The sequence below is a fragment of the Peromyscus maniculatus genome, chromosome 11 (genome assembly GCF_049852395.1).
Source record: "Peromyscus maniculatus bairdii isolate BWxNUB_F1_BW_parent chromosome 11, HU_Pman_BW_mat_3.1, whole genome shotgun sequence".
In the NCBI taxonomy this organism is placed as follows: Eukaryota; Metazoa; Chordata; class Mammalia; order Rodentia; family Cricetidae; genus Peromyscus; species Peromyscus maniculatus.
Window position 1 is genome coordinate 33546113 of NC_134862.1, and position 15203 is coordinate 33561315.

At 39.8% G+C, this 15203-nt stretch overlaps 1 protein-coding gene and 1 pseudogene across 2 annotated transcripts in view; both read right to left on the reverse strand.

Moving 5' to 3' along the window:
- Dpp10 (dipeptidyl peptidase like 10) overlaps positions 1-15203 on the reverse strand; it is a 720356-nt gene that overhangs the window by 470255 nt on the left and 234898 nt on the right. The gene's annotated exons all lie outside the window — the stretch shown is intronic.
- Positions 10981-13423, reverse strand: LOC102907039 (SPARC-like; annotated as a pseudogene).

The following is a 15203-nucleotide window of genomic DNA, read 5'->3' on the forward strand; positions in this document are numbered from 1 at the left end:
AGAGACAGAACAAGCCACAGCTATCTCACCTCGCCGGATCCTCAGCTGGTCTTGTCTCCTCAGACTGGAAGCCTTTATGTCCTCATATCCGAATGGCTCTCAGCTGATTGCTGCTAGAAGCCTGAATGCTTAACCAGCCAAATGCTTAACCAGGCCAAATGCTTCTAGTTTCTGGTCCTCACGCCTTATATATCTTTCTGCTATCTACCACCACTCCCTGGGATTAAAGGCTGGCTTTCTGGGATTAAAGGCATATGTCACCAAGCTTGGCTATTTCCAATGTGGCCTTTAACTCACAGAGATCCAGAGGGATTTCTATCTCTGGAATGCTAGGATTAAAGGTGTGAGTGCCACCATTTTCTAGCCTTTGTATTTAGTGGCTGTCTGTTCTCTGACCCCAGATAAATTTATTAGAGTACACAATATTTTGGGGAACACAATACCACCACAGACAATCAGAATGGAGAGCTACTCCAATTAACCCTCCTCTGAAATCCCAAAGCACACTCTTTGCTACTTGAGAGTGAAGGCAAGAAGACTGGACTGAATCAATCTTGAAACTACCTGATTACTTATACCCGTAACTAGGCTAAGGAAATTATCTACTTGGCTATGAGACTGTTTCCTGGCAATAAAGTCTGTAATGAAGCCCAGTAGTGAACAGAAATATATATATATAATTTGCAATTTTGGAAGGATATCTAGAAATTAATTAGGTAGACATTTTCAGAATATAAATACTGATAATTTAGCCTATAAATCTAATCAAAACTACCATTTTAGTTGCAGATTTCTGTATATTTTTTGAAACATTCAAAGATAATGTGAAATTCTAGAGTTATAATCATAAATAAATATTGATATACAAATACATGGTATAAAGATAAATATTATAACTTAATGTTCATTGTAAAATATTTCCATTAATAAACAAACTTATTGTTATGGAATAGTTTTTTGTACACTGTGAAGATGTGTTGTTCTCATTGGTTTAATAAAGAGCTAATGGTCAATAGCTAGGCAGGAAGCATTAGGTGAAACTTGCCAACAGGGAAAAAGAGAATGTGAGAATGAAGAGGAGTGGAGTCTTGAGGAGACTCAGATAGAAGCAAGATGAGCATGCCATATTGACAAAAGGTACTGCTAAGTGTTAGAGCATAGATAAGAAATATGAGTTACTTTAAGATGTAAGAGCTAGCTAGTAACAAGTGTAAGCTACCAGCCGAGTATTTACAATTAATCATACATCTCTCTGTGGTTATTTGGGAGCCTGGGGTCCTGACAAACAAAACCATCTAAAATATATATATATATATATATATATATATATATATATATATATATATGTGTGTGTGTGTGTGTGTGTGTGTGTGTGTGTGTGTGTGTACACACACATATATATATATAATATTACAATTATCAAACAATTGGACAACTGTAATGGAATAAAATGACAGTGTGCATATTTATGTAATATCCATTAAACAGAAGGGTTTATTCATACCATGATTTATTTTCCATTGACATCAGGGCGAGATCCCTACTTTTGCATACACACATTTGTAAACTCCACTTAGGTTGGGCCTGCATATATTTTAGGCCAATGACAAAACAAAGACAAGCAAGACTCTGATTTTATGCATTAGCAGAAAATTAAGGGAAGGCCATGTACTTGAACACTGCAGTCCATAGAATTTGTGATAAAAAAAAAAAAAGTGCCATTAAGTTTCTGGACCTGTGCACTTGGCAAGCTGTCATCTGTTCAGGTTCTGGCATTCGGCCCTTAATGGACCTTTTAATTAATGCAGACCTTGGTGCTTGCCATTTCCCTTTACCCATGATCATATACTCAAGGACAAACTAGAGATGAGCCCTATGAAAATGGCTGGTAAGAGAGAAAGGATTGATGCACATTGGTACTAATGCCAAGACAGAGACAGAAGCAACTGTTAGTGTAAATCTCTGCTCTGAAATGAGGCTAGCAAACACCCTGGCAGTGTTAAGACTTGAAGAGATCATATAGGTAGTAATGCAAATCAAGTCGTAATAACAATTAAATTGACGAAGGCACAGCCAGATGAGCAGAGCTAAATGTAAGAAAAAAGGGGAAAAGGAGTAAAAAAAAGAGAAGAGGAATAGTAAAGGGAGGAGGAGGGCAGCAGCTAGAGAAAGACAAAAAACAGGATGACAGGGAGGAGGAAGAGAATGAAGATGAGGAAGAGGAGGACCATGAGGAAGAAGGAAGGGGAGGAGGGAGAGGAGAAGAAAGAAGAGATGGGGAAAGCATGCATCAGGCCAGTCAGGAAGTTGATATCAGAACAATAACCCCCTCTCACCTGGGAATCTGGTGAGTAAGGGTGAACAATGACAAGTCCCCAGTAAAGGATGAAGAACAGGAAGGACATCATAATATTAAGGTCTGTCCCACGGTGACCATGTGGCTTCTCATTAGAGATCAAGACAATCTGAGCTCTTTGCTTCAAAGCCTCTTCTACAGTTACAGTTACACTCTGAGATCGGGCTTGGGACATTTCTGTATAGTATGATGATCTTTGACACATTCTTTACCCAAAGTGAAGATTTCTTGCTCACTTTTAAAATTACTCTGCCTTTTGTTTGGACTCTGTGGGAGGTATTAACTATTTAAGCAAAGCTACCTTCAGATTTTCTTTACACAGAGTTCCAGGGACAAAGTCAAATATATTAATGACTACCTATTGACATGAAATGCAGCTGAGCATCAAAAACTGCCATTAAACTGTACATTGTGGAAATAACAGCTCATCCAAAGAAAATTTCTTTTGTCATTTAGGGTACAAAATCTATTCAGTACCCATTTAAGTGACATTAACTGGTCCCCTGCTATATGCTGGGAAATACATAAATGCTAGGATAAAGATGAATATAAAGTGCCTCTCCTAGAAGTCAGCAGAGCTAGACTCTGATGGGGAAGATAGAATTCTATGGTATGCCTTGCTGTTTTGCTACATTTGGGCAAGGTGTTTCCCTTGTCTTAGAATATGTTCACTATTTCATCAGTGATAGGGTCATTTTACAAGCCAGTCTGTTTAAGTTGAAATGGGATCCTGAAATCTCATCCTACATAAATGCAATCTGATGAATGAAAATCATACAGTTTATTAATATAATTCCTAACAGCTCCTCCTAAACCTGCCACATCTGGTTTGTAAAATGGAAGGGAATGATCAATGCTCTTCCTCACAACAGCTTGTGTGTTTGTAACACCTTAGACCCCTGAAAAAAATCATACAATTTATATGTATAGATATGTATGTGTAAATATATTTATGTATCTACACATATGTAAATGAATAATCATATATGTATATTTGTGTGTACATGTATATTTACATAAATTATGTTTGTAAATAAATGCATGTAAATGTGGTATATATGTATGTATACACACACACACACACACAAATGTGTATGCAAGCATGTGTACATAAATGCGTGTGCATCTGAGAGATCCACAGCTAGGCACTGGGCTGAGCTCTTGGAGTCAAGTCCAACAGAAGGAAGAGGGGTTGTATACCTGGGGTGGGGAGATCAAGATCATGGTGGAGAAACCCACAGAGGCAGCTGACCCAAGCTATTAGGAGCTCATGGACTCTGGACTGACTGCTGCGTAACCTTCATGAGACTGAACTAGACCTTCTGAATATGGGTGACAGTTGTGTGGCTTGGGCAGTTTTTGGGGCCCCTGACAGTGAGATCAGGATCTATCCCTGGTACATGAACTGGCTTTTTGGAGCCCATTCCCTATGGTGTGATACCCTGCTCAGCCTTGATACAGCAGGGAGGGGCTTGGGCCTGCCTCAACCTGATGTGCCAGGCATTGTTGACTTCCCATGAGAAGCCTTACCCTCTATGAGGAGTGGATGGGGGTAAAGGGTGGCGAGGTGGAGGGGTTGAGAGAAGAGGAGGAAGGGAGAACTGTGGTTGGTATATAAAATGAAGAAAGAGAAAGGAAGGAAGGAAGGAAGGAAGGAAGGAAGGAAGGAAGGAAGGAAGGAAGGAAGGAAGGAAGGAAGGAAGGAAGGAAAGAAAAAGCTAAAAAAATGTATGTACATCTGCCTGTGTGTAAATATATATATATATACATATGTATGTATATATATATATATACATACATATATATTTGTATATATATACATATACATACATATATATTTGTGTAAATGTAGGAATACATGAATGTAAGTATATACATAAAATAGTGTATAAATGTATGTATACATGTGCATATATATGTATATCTGTATGTTTGTGTATATAAAAATTCTTCAGCTGTAGACAGAGTTCCAGAGGCATTAATTATGAAGGGGAGGACTTAGAGGTGAGTCCTTCTTTTAGATTTAGCCAAATGAACTTTAGGTCCTGGAAATTGAGAGTGATGACTAACCAGAACAAGCTCTTATCATCTTGCACTGCCTCCTGCCTGCTGTACTGAAACAGTACAGAAGCCCACACCTGGATTTCAGTCAGAAACTAAGCTGTCCTGGAGTTGACTACACACAGTGAATCTGGGAAGTGCATTCTCGATGTCCAATCAGCATTTCATTCATCCTGCAACAGATGCAGCTGCATTTGCAGAGTCATGATGTGAACAGTTAACATTTAGTTTAATGAAGATAGGATTTTTCTAATTCAGATATATTTGTGTTATTTGAATATATTGTTCTGATCACAAAAGTAATGCTAACTTATTGTAGATGGCTTTCAAAAATAGAATTTAAAGAAGAAATCTAATTTATGCATAAATTAGTTACTTTTCTACTGCTGTGAAAAGGCACCACAACCACGGCAATTTATTTTTAAAAATGCATTTAATTTGGAGGCTTGCTTACAGCTTCAGAGGTTGAGTCCATGATTATCATGGTGAGGAACACAGTGGCAGGCCCACAGGCATGGTAGCTGAGGACTTACATATTATCCATAAGCAAGAGGTAGAGAGAGAGAGATTGGGTCTGGCATGGGTTTTGGAAATCTCAAAGCCCTCCATAGAGACACATTTCCTCCATCACAACTCCAAGTCCTACCCAAGAGTTCCACCAACTGTAAACCAAGTATTCAAATATATGAACCTATGGGGGATATTCTCACTCAAACCAGTACAATACACACCTTGATAGACATAGTTAACTTACTCTAGGGTCTGAGTACCATGGAGACCACAGCATTCACTGCTCTGACATTCACATCCTTCAAGTTCCAGTTTTTCTGACTTAGAGCCCCTGTTTTCTGTTCTCTTGTTTCTTGTGTGTCCATTTGTGTCTTTTCTCTACATTACAAGAATAATTGAATAGATGACCAGTCACTGCCCTGTAGAGGGAGCTTTGGAGACAGAGATTTCAAGTCAGTTTACTTGATACTCTGACCTTGCGACAGAAACCCATTTCTTCCTTAGGTGACCTCCTCTTATGAATGAGCCACTGTTAGGGAACTAAGACTTCACACCACAGTGATGGTGACCACAAACTGGAATGGGGACATGGCATGCTTAGGAATACAACTTGGAAAAGGGAGACTACAGTTCCTGGAATCCTTGATGTCTTTCATATTTTAAGGCAAATCACAACATTCCAAATAACATTTTTATTTTTTTACCTTTCACCACAACTGTGTGTGTGTGTGTGTGTGTGTGTGTGTGTGTGTGTGTGTGTGTGTGTGTGTGTGTGTGCTCACACCATGGAACATATTCAGAGGTCAGAGGACAACTTATAGGATCAAGTTTTCCTCTTCTACTGTGGGGATTCTGGATATTGAAGCCAGGTCATCAGGCTTCATGGCAAGGCTTTTTACCTACCGATCCAACTTACTTGCCCAAATTACAGTTTTAACATAGAGAAAACTATTAACAATCACAAATATTTCATTGCTCATGGTATAAGAGGAACTGCCCACTGAATTCTCAGCAAAGCAGTGGAAGCAACCACCAACTACAACAACATTGAGTGAGTAGCCATATTTTAGGAGTAAAAAAGTCAATTCCTTATCCCAGTAACATTTTAATGTCTTGATTCTCTGAAATAACAAAAGCAAAGATTGAGGAAAATAAAAATCCTCTCAAGAAATTAAATATGTAAGGATGATATGTAAGGAGATTTTCACTGTACTGAATATACTTTAAAAATGCCTTAGTCTCTTATACCAAGTAAATCTCTTAATCTATTTGCTCCAGTATCATAGAGGAAACAAAGGATCCACAACTGGACTAGCATGGAGGGGTTCAGATGATGTCATTCAAAGCACATTGTTCAGGATTTCTTCCAAGAACGGGCAAATCACACTGCAAGAATTCAGATAAGATGTATTTCAAAACGCATTGTGAACAATTCTGACCATTTTAAATTCCATCAAAGACACAGGTACAGACACCTGGTTTTAGAGTGATTTATTTGAATTCTAAGATCTGTCTTTTTAGCCACATTGCTTAAAGAGGATCTATTTTTTCATGAATATAAAAATCCATAGTTTAATTACCAAGCTATTAAAATCCACATAAATAATACATTATGGCTCAATTTAATTTCTTCCTATGTTATAATAAAGCTCTGTATTGGTAAACATTTCATCAATGCTGGTAGTAGCTATCTGCAAGTAGTCAATTTCTTGTGACTAGTCCTTGGGAGACTATCTCTGTCCTCTCAAATCATCACTAATCACCACTAGCTTCCTTTAGCTGGAAATCTGAGTCTTTAATAATTGGACTTGGAATTTGGAGTGAGCATTTACCTGGGGGAAGACATAATTTGTTTTTGTATGTCACTATTTTTATTCATTTAACAATCATCTATGAAGCTTTTTTCTCCCTGTAGACCAGTAACTATGTGGAATATAGAAGTCACAGCATTTCAGAAAGCACAAAGAAACCCCTGTCTACATGGACACCCTCAGAGCACTTCTCAGTTTAAGGACACCCTGTGGCGAACTTGAGCTGCCTAAATTTACTTCACAGAAACAATTCTTGATGTTTTTAAGAACTTTGCAATTCAGTCATTGAATATAGTCTTACTTCTAATTAGCCATCATGAGAATGCCCACAGCACTGGACAATATTTTTTGGACTCCATCCCAGTAGCTAAAAGTTATTAGTTAAAACTTTATCATAGCATTACCAAAGAGCCAAAAAATACAATGTACACACATACATACATTTTTATGATATATACATATGTGTGTATCAATACACAACTATATATGCATTTGTTAAAGACAAAATGAAGGCAGTGATATGGATAAAGAAGGATAAAAATCACACTTAGGATGGAGCTTTAGATAGTGATAGGCTCTTACTATGTAGCTCCTGCTTGCCTGGAATCCTCTGTGTAGAACAAATAAGCCTCAATCTCACAGAATTTTCTTGTCTCTGCCTCTTAAGTGCTGGAATTAAACACATATGCCAACATGCCTGATACTTCTTTTCTTTTTTTTCTTTTCCTCTCTCCCTCTCCTCCTACCCATAGTTTCTCTCCTCTTCATATTTCTTTCTTTTGATAGAAGGTCTCATACTATATCCTAGACTGTACTAGAGCATTCTCCTGTCTCAGCCTCTTTACTTCTGCTATTACCAGTTTGAGTCACCAGGCTGGACAGTCATCTTTCTTTTTAAAACAAAGCACTATCCTCACAGGAAGGTCAAAGCAGGTGCCCAGGTAATTATGCTTTGACATTCAATAAAAGTCTTTAAAAAATAATGTGTTGTCCATTGCTAACTAAAACCCTGGTGAAATGATAAAGGTAACAAAAATAAACATACATATGTGAGAAAGGAAAGTCAGAGTTGAAAGTGAGAACCCAGACCCTCCACCTAAGACATAATGACTGTAAATCATATGCTTCAAATTTAATCCATGTACAGTGTAAAGAATAATGCCCATATTCCCAGGGTTTGCCTTCAGCAAGCAGGCATCCCTCTTCTAGAAAATTTGCCCATGGAGGTAGCAATCTGAAACTTCATTCCAAGAATATCCTAAAAATCTCATTGAGGATGAGCATTCAGCTCTTCAGTGGGCAACATGAGGGGAAAGCTCAATGGAAGAGCACTTGGTTATAAAGTACTAGGAACTCCTACTCTCCAAATAAAGGAAACAATGATAAGCATAAAATGATTGTTTAGTCCTTGAAATCTTTACAAGGCTCCATAAAATACTCATCTATTGAGTCAACCAAATAGAAGGCATTGGCATATAAAAGTGTTTGGTCAGAGCTGGGAAAGGAGCTCTCCTGATAGAACAGTTCTCTAACACACAGGAAGCCTTCAGTCTGTTCCCCAGCACTGGGTAAACCTGGTAAAATGGCGCAAGCATGCAACCCAAGCACGAAGGAGGTAGACTCAAGAGAATCCAAGGTCATCCTCAGACAGCTGGGGTTACATGAGATCCTACCTCACAGCAACAGAATCTTTGACCCTATTCAAGCTCTCTGAAGTCACCTCTTTTAAACTATATTCCAGAATCTTGTAGACAAACCAATTTTACATTCCTACCTTCAAGACACTACTAAAACTCTATGACATTCATGTGCTTTGCCTATGGTAAGAATATACATTTTCCCCTTAATTACCAAGTTATTTGAATTTTGAGCAGCTGTTATTCACAATAGAATTTTCCTAGTATATTTTCATTTCTATGAATATTTTGAGATTTGCACCATGTAAAAGTCTTACAATTTACATATAATTAAATCAAAATGAAGCAGAGAAAAATCACAAAGTGGAGGCCAAACAAATTAATCTAATTTTCTATCAGAATATTAATGCAATGGTGAATATGAAAATTGTGATATTTAATTTATTTTAACAAATGAGGTATTTAGGAAAACTATTGTCTAAATTCCTTCAGAGAACTTCTGAATTTTAATGTTTGTATTATAATTTTGAAGCAAGTATGAATATTATAGGATTATAGAAATGAGTAATATGTAAATATTTAAGGATATAAGCATTTCCATGCAAGATAAGAGATAGAAATTGGAAGCAACCTCATTTAAAAAACTCAAATTTTATCTTGAATGTTAACACAAACTTGCTACTTTTAATTATATAGAAAGCTAGGGAAATAGCTCAGGGGGAGGGAGGCCCTGTTGCAGGAACATGAGGACTTGAGTTTCAGTCCTCAGCACCCACATATAAGGCAGGGCATGGTTGTGTATGCATATAACTCGAGGGAAGTGAGAGGGAGAAATAGAAGGATGGCTGTGGCTTGGTGTCTAATAGATTCCTTCCAGATTCAGTGAAGGACTATCTCAATGGGATAAGGTGGAGGATGAATGAAAGACACCTCATGTCCTCCTCTGGTGTTCATTCAGGCACTTGGATGCATGCACCTACCCACATACACATGCACATATATCCCACATACATACACACACATATAAATGATTTTCGTGTGTGTGTGTGTGTGTGTGTGTGTGTGTGTGTGTGTCCATACATCCAATAGACATGATCTTTTTTATATCCATCTGAAAGAAATCAAGATGTTTCTGCAATGGACTAACTCCCTTTTAGCTTGGAACTGTGACTGATACTAAAATATTGTTTCCAGGGCCTGGTAAAATGGCACAGAATGTAAAGGTGCTTTTTGCCAAACTTGACAGCCTGGGTTTAGTTTCCAGAACCCACATGTGAGAGAGGACTGATTCCTATAAGTTGTCCTGTGATGTGCACTCTAGCACTCATGTATACACACACACACACACGCACACACACACACAATTAGTAAACACATAAAGAAAGCATTAAATTTTCAGAGCAGAGGGAAAAGATGAAAGATAAAGACACTGGGAAAGACCAAGCCAGAGAGAAAGATAGAGACAGATGTTAATATACATACTTAACAAAATGACAGGGAAAATGTATTGGCTTGACCTTTTAAAGGGGAAATGTTTTTACCGCTATCTAATAAAAGAAGACATTTTAACACGTTTGGAAATTAACATGTAAAATATACAAGTGATCTTTCAATTGAATGTTGGAACATTGTGTAACATAATGTTGAGGAAATACATAAACTTTATATTAGCATTATTAACATGATTTTTGATTGTTTTGTTGTTGATTTTTGTTTTGTTTTCTGGTTTGTGTTGGGGGTGGGTGGGTGGGTGAGTGTGTGTGTGACAGAGTTTTGCCTGCCCTGGAATTCAAATAATCAGTCCTCCTGCCTCAGCCTCCAAAGTTCTGAAAACATAATTGTGTACCACCATGCCTGGCTATAATTACTGTTTTCTACACTTATCATATCTTGAAATAAATCTGATAGCTATCTGGAAAATCAGCCAAAATTTCTAACAATGTTCCATGAAAAAAAAATGACACCCAACTGAAAAATGTCAAAAAAATATTTTTTAAATTTACCTGTTTACAGATAAATGATTATGACATTATTTTTTTTTTTGCTTCTTAAGTCATTACTTTTTAGTTTGAAAAATCTGTCAAGCTCTTCATGTCACTGTGAGAGCTTGCATGATTAATGAGAAGCAGCTTTATCATGAAATGCTTAGAAGGGAACAAGTTCTCAGCCTGTAAAATCTTATCATTCCTTTGACTGTGAAGTTTCTCTTGATGAGCAGATTAAAAAGGGGTGGAGGGACAGGCATGCTAGGAACTGTGACAGTCACTTAAATGTCCAAAATAAAACCAATACACCACTTTCATTTTCTCTACAACTTGCTTTGTCTTCCTCTTGAATCTCACTTTCCTTAAACAGCTTCCCCGTACCTGGAGCCCCCAAGAACAGACCTAAAATCCCACGAGCAGTTGAATAGGAGAATCCCATTGGACGTTCTGGTCCACCCATAGTCCTGTGGCTTGCCAATATTTGAACCAAGAGTGAGACATGGAAAGAAACTCCCTGAAGAGTGAAGGAGATAACAAGTCTGGGCTGCTGCGAGTATGCACATGTCCCTAACAGCTGTGAAATATTCTCTCAGCTCTTGACCTAGGCTAGTTCTCCAGCTTCTGACTGGTCAGTCCTCTGGTCTCTCAGAGAGTCCTTGCCCAAATGTTATATCTATATCTGTAACTTCCCTTTGCCTAACTCTAAATCATCAAGAGAAGACCCCAGGTAGCCCATAGCCACAAATTAAATAAGCATATATTCTGACTGGGTATGTGTTAGAGTCAAGTGGGAAAGAAAAGGTAAAAGGCTTACCTTGTGTAAGGAAGGCAAGCCTGCACAACTCCATTTCTAACACAGCCAGTGAGTGTGGACTTGAATCAAAAAATGCCTTGGTTTTAGTTGTATTTCCCACCCCTTGTTTAAAGCACTGTTCATTTGTTAATCTATGTTAGCACCTTATCCCCAGGCAGAACAGTCAACCATCTAAACATTTTAAACAAGGAGGAGGAGATGGAAGGAGGAACATCAGAGGGAGAAAATCCAGGACGGCAGAAAGAGTGAACATAGATGATCAGATCTTTGTTGATGTCCTGCTCCTTGAGACCATCTAGCTGGTCTACTCAGCCAGGGCAATGTACTTGTTGTTGTTGAGGTCATAGGTTTTGAAGACACGTGTGGTGCAGTGTTCCATGGGGATGAGGTAGCATGCAGTAGGGTCAGCTCAATATGGGACAGGTCCTAACTAATGGGGTGCTAGTCCAGCTGGCAAAAGCACAAGTAGACAGGGAACATACATGTGTTGTAATTCTTCTCGAAATCTTGGGCCAGCAGCTGCATAAGGTAGACATCTCTGGACTCCAGACACTTCTCATTTTCATAGATCTTCACATGTAGCTTCTGCTTCTTCTTCTCACTGAGGAGGATATTGCCCTTGTCTTTCTCATACAAGGTTCTCATACAAAGACCAGAATGTTCTTTTTTGTTATTATTAAGAAATTGTCTATTAATATTACATACTAATCACAGATTCCTCCTCTCCTCCCTCTTCCCACCCCCAGCCTTCCCCCCATTTCACCCCCCTATTCCCTCCCAACCTACCCCCTTTCCCACCTCCTCCAAGGCAAGGCCTCCCATGGGGGAGTCAGCAGAGCCTGTTACCTTCAGTTGAGGCGGACCCCTCCTCCTGCACCAAGGTTGTGTAAGGTATCCCACCATAGGCACTGGACTCCAGAAGGCCACAGGGAGGGATCCTGATCCCACTGCCTGGGGACTCCTTAAGCAGGTCAAGCTACACAACTGTCTTGCCTATGCAGAGGACCCAGTCCAGTTCTATGAAGGCTCCACAGCTATTGTTCCATAGTTGATGAGTTCCCACTAGTTTGGTTTGGTTGTCTCTGTGCATTTCCTCATCATGATCATGAACCCCCGCATCTTGCCCATAGAACTCCTTTTCTCTCTCTTTGACTGGACTCCTGGAGCTCAGCCTGGTGCTTGGCTTTGGATCTCTGCATCTGCTTCCATCAGTTACTGGATGAAATCTCTATGATGACAGTTAGGGTACCAGGATATTCTTGAGCCAGTCATGAATGCTCAAGGGGAACTCTGTCAGCTCAGAATCCAAGCAGTGGGTGATGTATTTTCATGGCCTAATGTAGTCACATGGAGCCTGGCTCTCCTTGGTGCCCTCCAGAGTATACTTGGCAGGAAAGAAGTGGCAGGAAGAGTCAAAAGGCTTGTCATTGCTACACACCTTCTCAAACTCACCATTGAGAACAGTGAAACTGGCAGGGTCCTGGCACACACACACACACACACACACACACACACACACCCCACAGGTGTCTTGTTCTCGTCCAGCTCACACACCTTGCTGTGTTTCCAGTGGTGGGTCTGTCAGGGCGTGTCAGCCATCACCTCCTCAACAACTTCCTTGGCACTGTTTTCAAACTCTTCCATTTGTGCCTGGATAGGGTTGGCACCCATGGGTACCCCAGCCTCCTCAGCCACCATTTCCTCTGCCACTACCTCCTCAGTGGCTTCAGTCATCTGAAGGGTTTCCAAGACTCTCCAGGCCAGGCAGAGAAGAAAGATGATCCAGGCTCTGGTGGTGGTGGGAACCCTTGGCATAGGCATGCAATTTAGCAGCAGGCAGAAGAATTCTCGTTGTAATACTTTCTTAAAATAAAAATATCTTTTTTGCACAAACCCCACAGAATCCTTTTGCTATTTTGACAGATTCTTTAGAGTAATAATTTGTATAACATAAAGTGGGAGCTATTAATTTTAAACTTTGAGAAACTTGAGTGAATACATTGCTGGCCAAGCAACCTCATAATCTACTCTTATTTGTCTGTCTGTCTATCTATCTATCTATCTATCTATCTATCTATCTATCTATCTATCTATCTATCTATCTATCCATCCACCTCTCTTATTTATTAATCTTTAGACAAGATTTCATGTATCTCAGGTTGGCCTTAAACTACCTAAGTCACAGAGGATGAACTTGAACTTCTGATCTTCCTGCCTCTAGACCCCAAAGTCCTGAAATTATAGTTGTATATCACCACTCCTGGTTTATGCTGTGACAGAAGCCAGCCTTCCTGCATGTCAGGCAGGTACTCTAACACTTAAGCTAAATTCCTAACATCACAACCAACTTATAAACCTTCAATCACTGCAAATAATTTTTGACATTAATTTGCAATCACTCTTACATATAACCTCAAGCAAACACTGGTCTTTCTCCAATGGTCTCTATACCTTTCCATTAAAAAAGACATTCAACATAGATTAACTCATTAAGCAATGGCACCTACTGAGTGTGGCTTCTTTCACTCTGCATCATACTTGAGTCCAGCTGCAACACTTCATTAAAAATATGCTTTATTTTAAATGATATATATATATATATATATATATGTGTGTGTGTGTGTGTGTGTGTGTGTGTGTGCATATGTGCATATGAGTACAGTGTCCTTAGAAGCAAGAAGAGGGCATTTGTGGACCCCTCAGAGCTGGAGTGATAGGCAGTTGTAAGCACAGCCACCTGACAATGTGGATTCTGAAAATGGAACTCATGTCCTTTGCAATAGCAAGAACAGTACATGCTCTTAACCAGTAAGCCATCTCTCTAGCCTCATTTCATGTATCAACTGCATTAATGTTGTTGAAGATGAATATACCACAATATGATGTACTAGCTTGTTTTGTCTGGTTTCTAGTTTGGAGTTCTCACAAGTAGCATTGAATCTGTATGCTTGTTCAAGTCTTTGTACTTGCATTTATTTTGTGGGGTGAAAAAATACCTCAGGGTAGAAATGCTGGATAATGTGGGAAGAAATTATTCAACTTGTGAGGAAATTGTCACACTATTTTCTAGGTGTCAGCATCATTGGACATTTCTGCCAACAGTGTGTGAGATGTGTGTGTGTGTGTGTGTGTGTGTGTGTGTGTGTGTGTGTGTAGGAATGTGCAAGTATGTGCCATGGCCTTATGTGTGGAGGCCAGAGGACAGCTTGCTGGAGTGAGTGCTAACCTTCACCTTGTGGATTCCATGGAAATAACTCAGGTTATCAGGCTCGGGGGCAATTGGCTTTACTGGTTGAGTCATCTGGCCATACCTTAGCTGTGCTCTCTTGATAGAACCATCAAATGAGCTCTTTAAATTCAACAAAGCACAGGGTCCACCTTGACATAGCCTCAGTAACTCTTCTAGTTGGTCTTTCAGCTTCTTGTAGCCAATATGCAAATTGCTACCAAAAAGCTAAAGTGTAGCTGCCAGAAGGCCAGGTAGGCTGCCTATAAACCTCCCCTACTCTTTGCTGTCCCAGACCAAATTCTTAAGGTCTCTGGTCCCACAGAACATCCCCCACTGCTATACCCTTCCCACCTCATTACTGTGTCCCATCCCTCAACCTGGGCAGGAATCCCCTGCTCAACCACAGGCCACACCTGTCAGAAGACAAAGTAGATGCCCATGGCCCTTCCCCACTCTATTAAAGCAGACACAATTCTCAGGGTCACCTAGCATTTTGCAGCAGAAAACCATGGGCAGCTCCCCGACCCAAGCAGCCCCATGCATGCCTCCTGTGGGTGCCTCAGGCTATCTCCGCCAGTACTCCCTTACCCCTAGTTTCCAATAATAGCAAGCATTCCCCCGTGAACACACCAACTGAGCAGACCAGAAAAACAGGCAACTGCTGTGGATATCGCTCTATATAAATAAAACACTGATGGCCAGTGACCAGGCAGGAAGTATAGGCGGGACAAGGAGAGAGGAGAATTGGGGAAACAGGAAGAAGGAGGGGGAGACGCAGCCAGCCACCGACAGGACAAGCA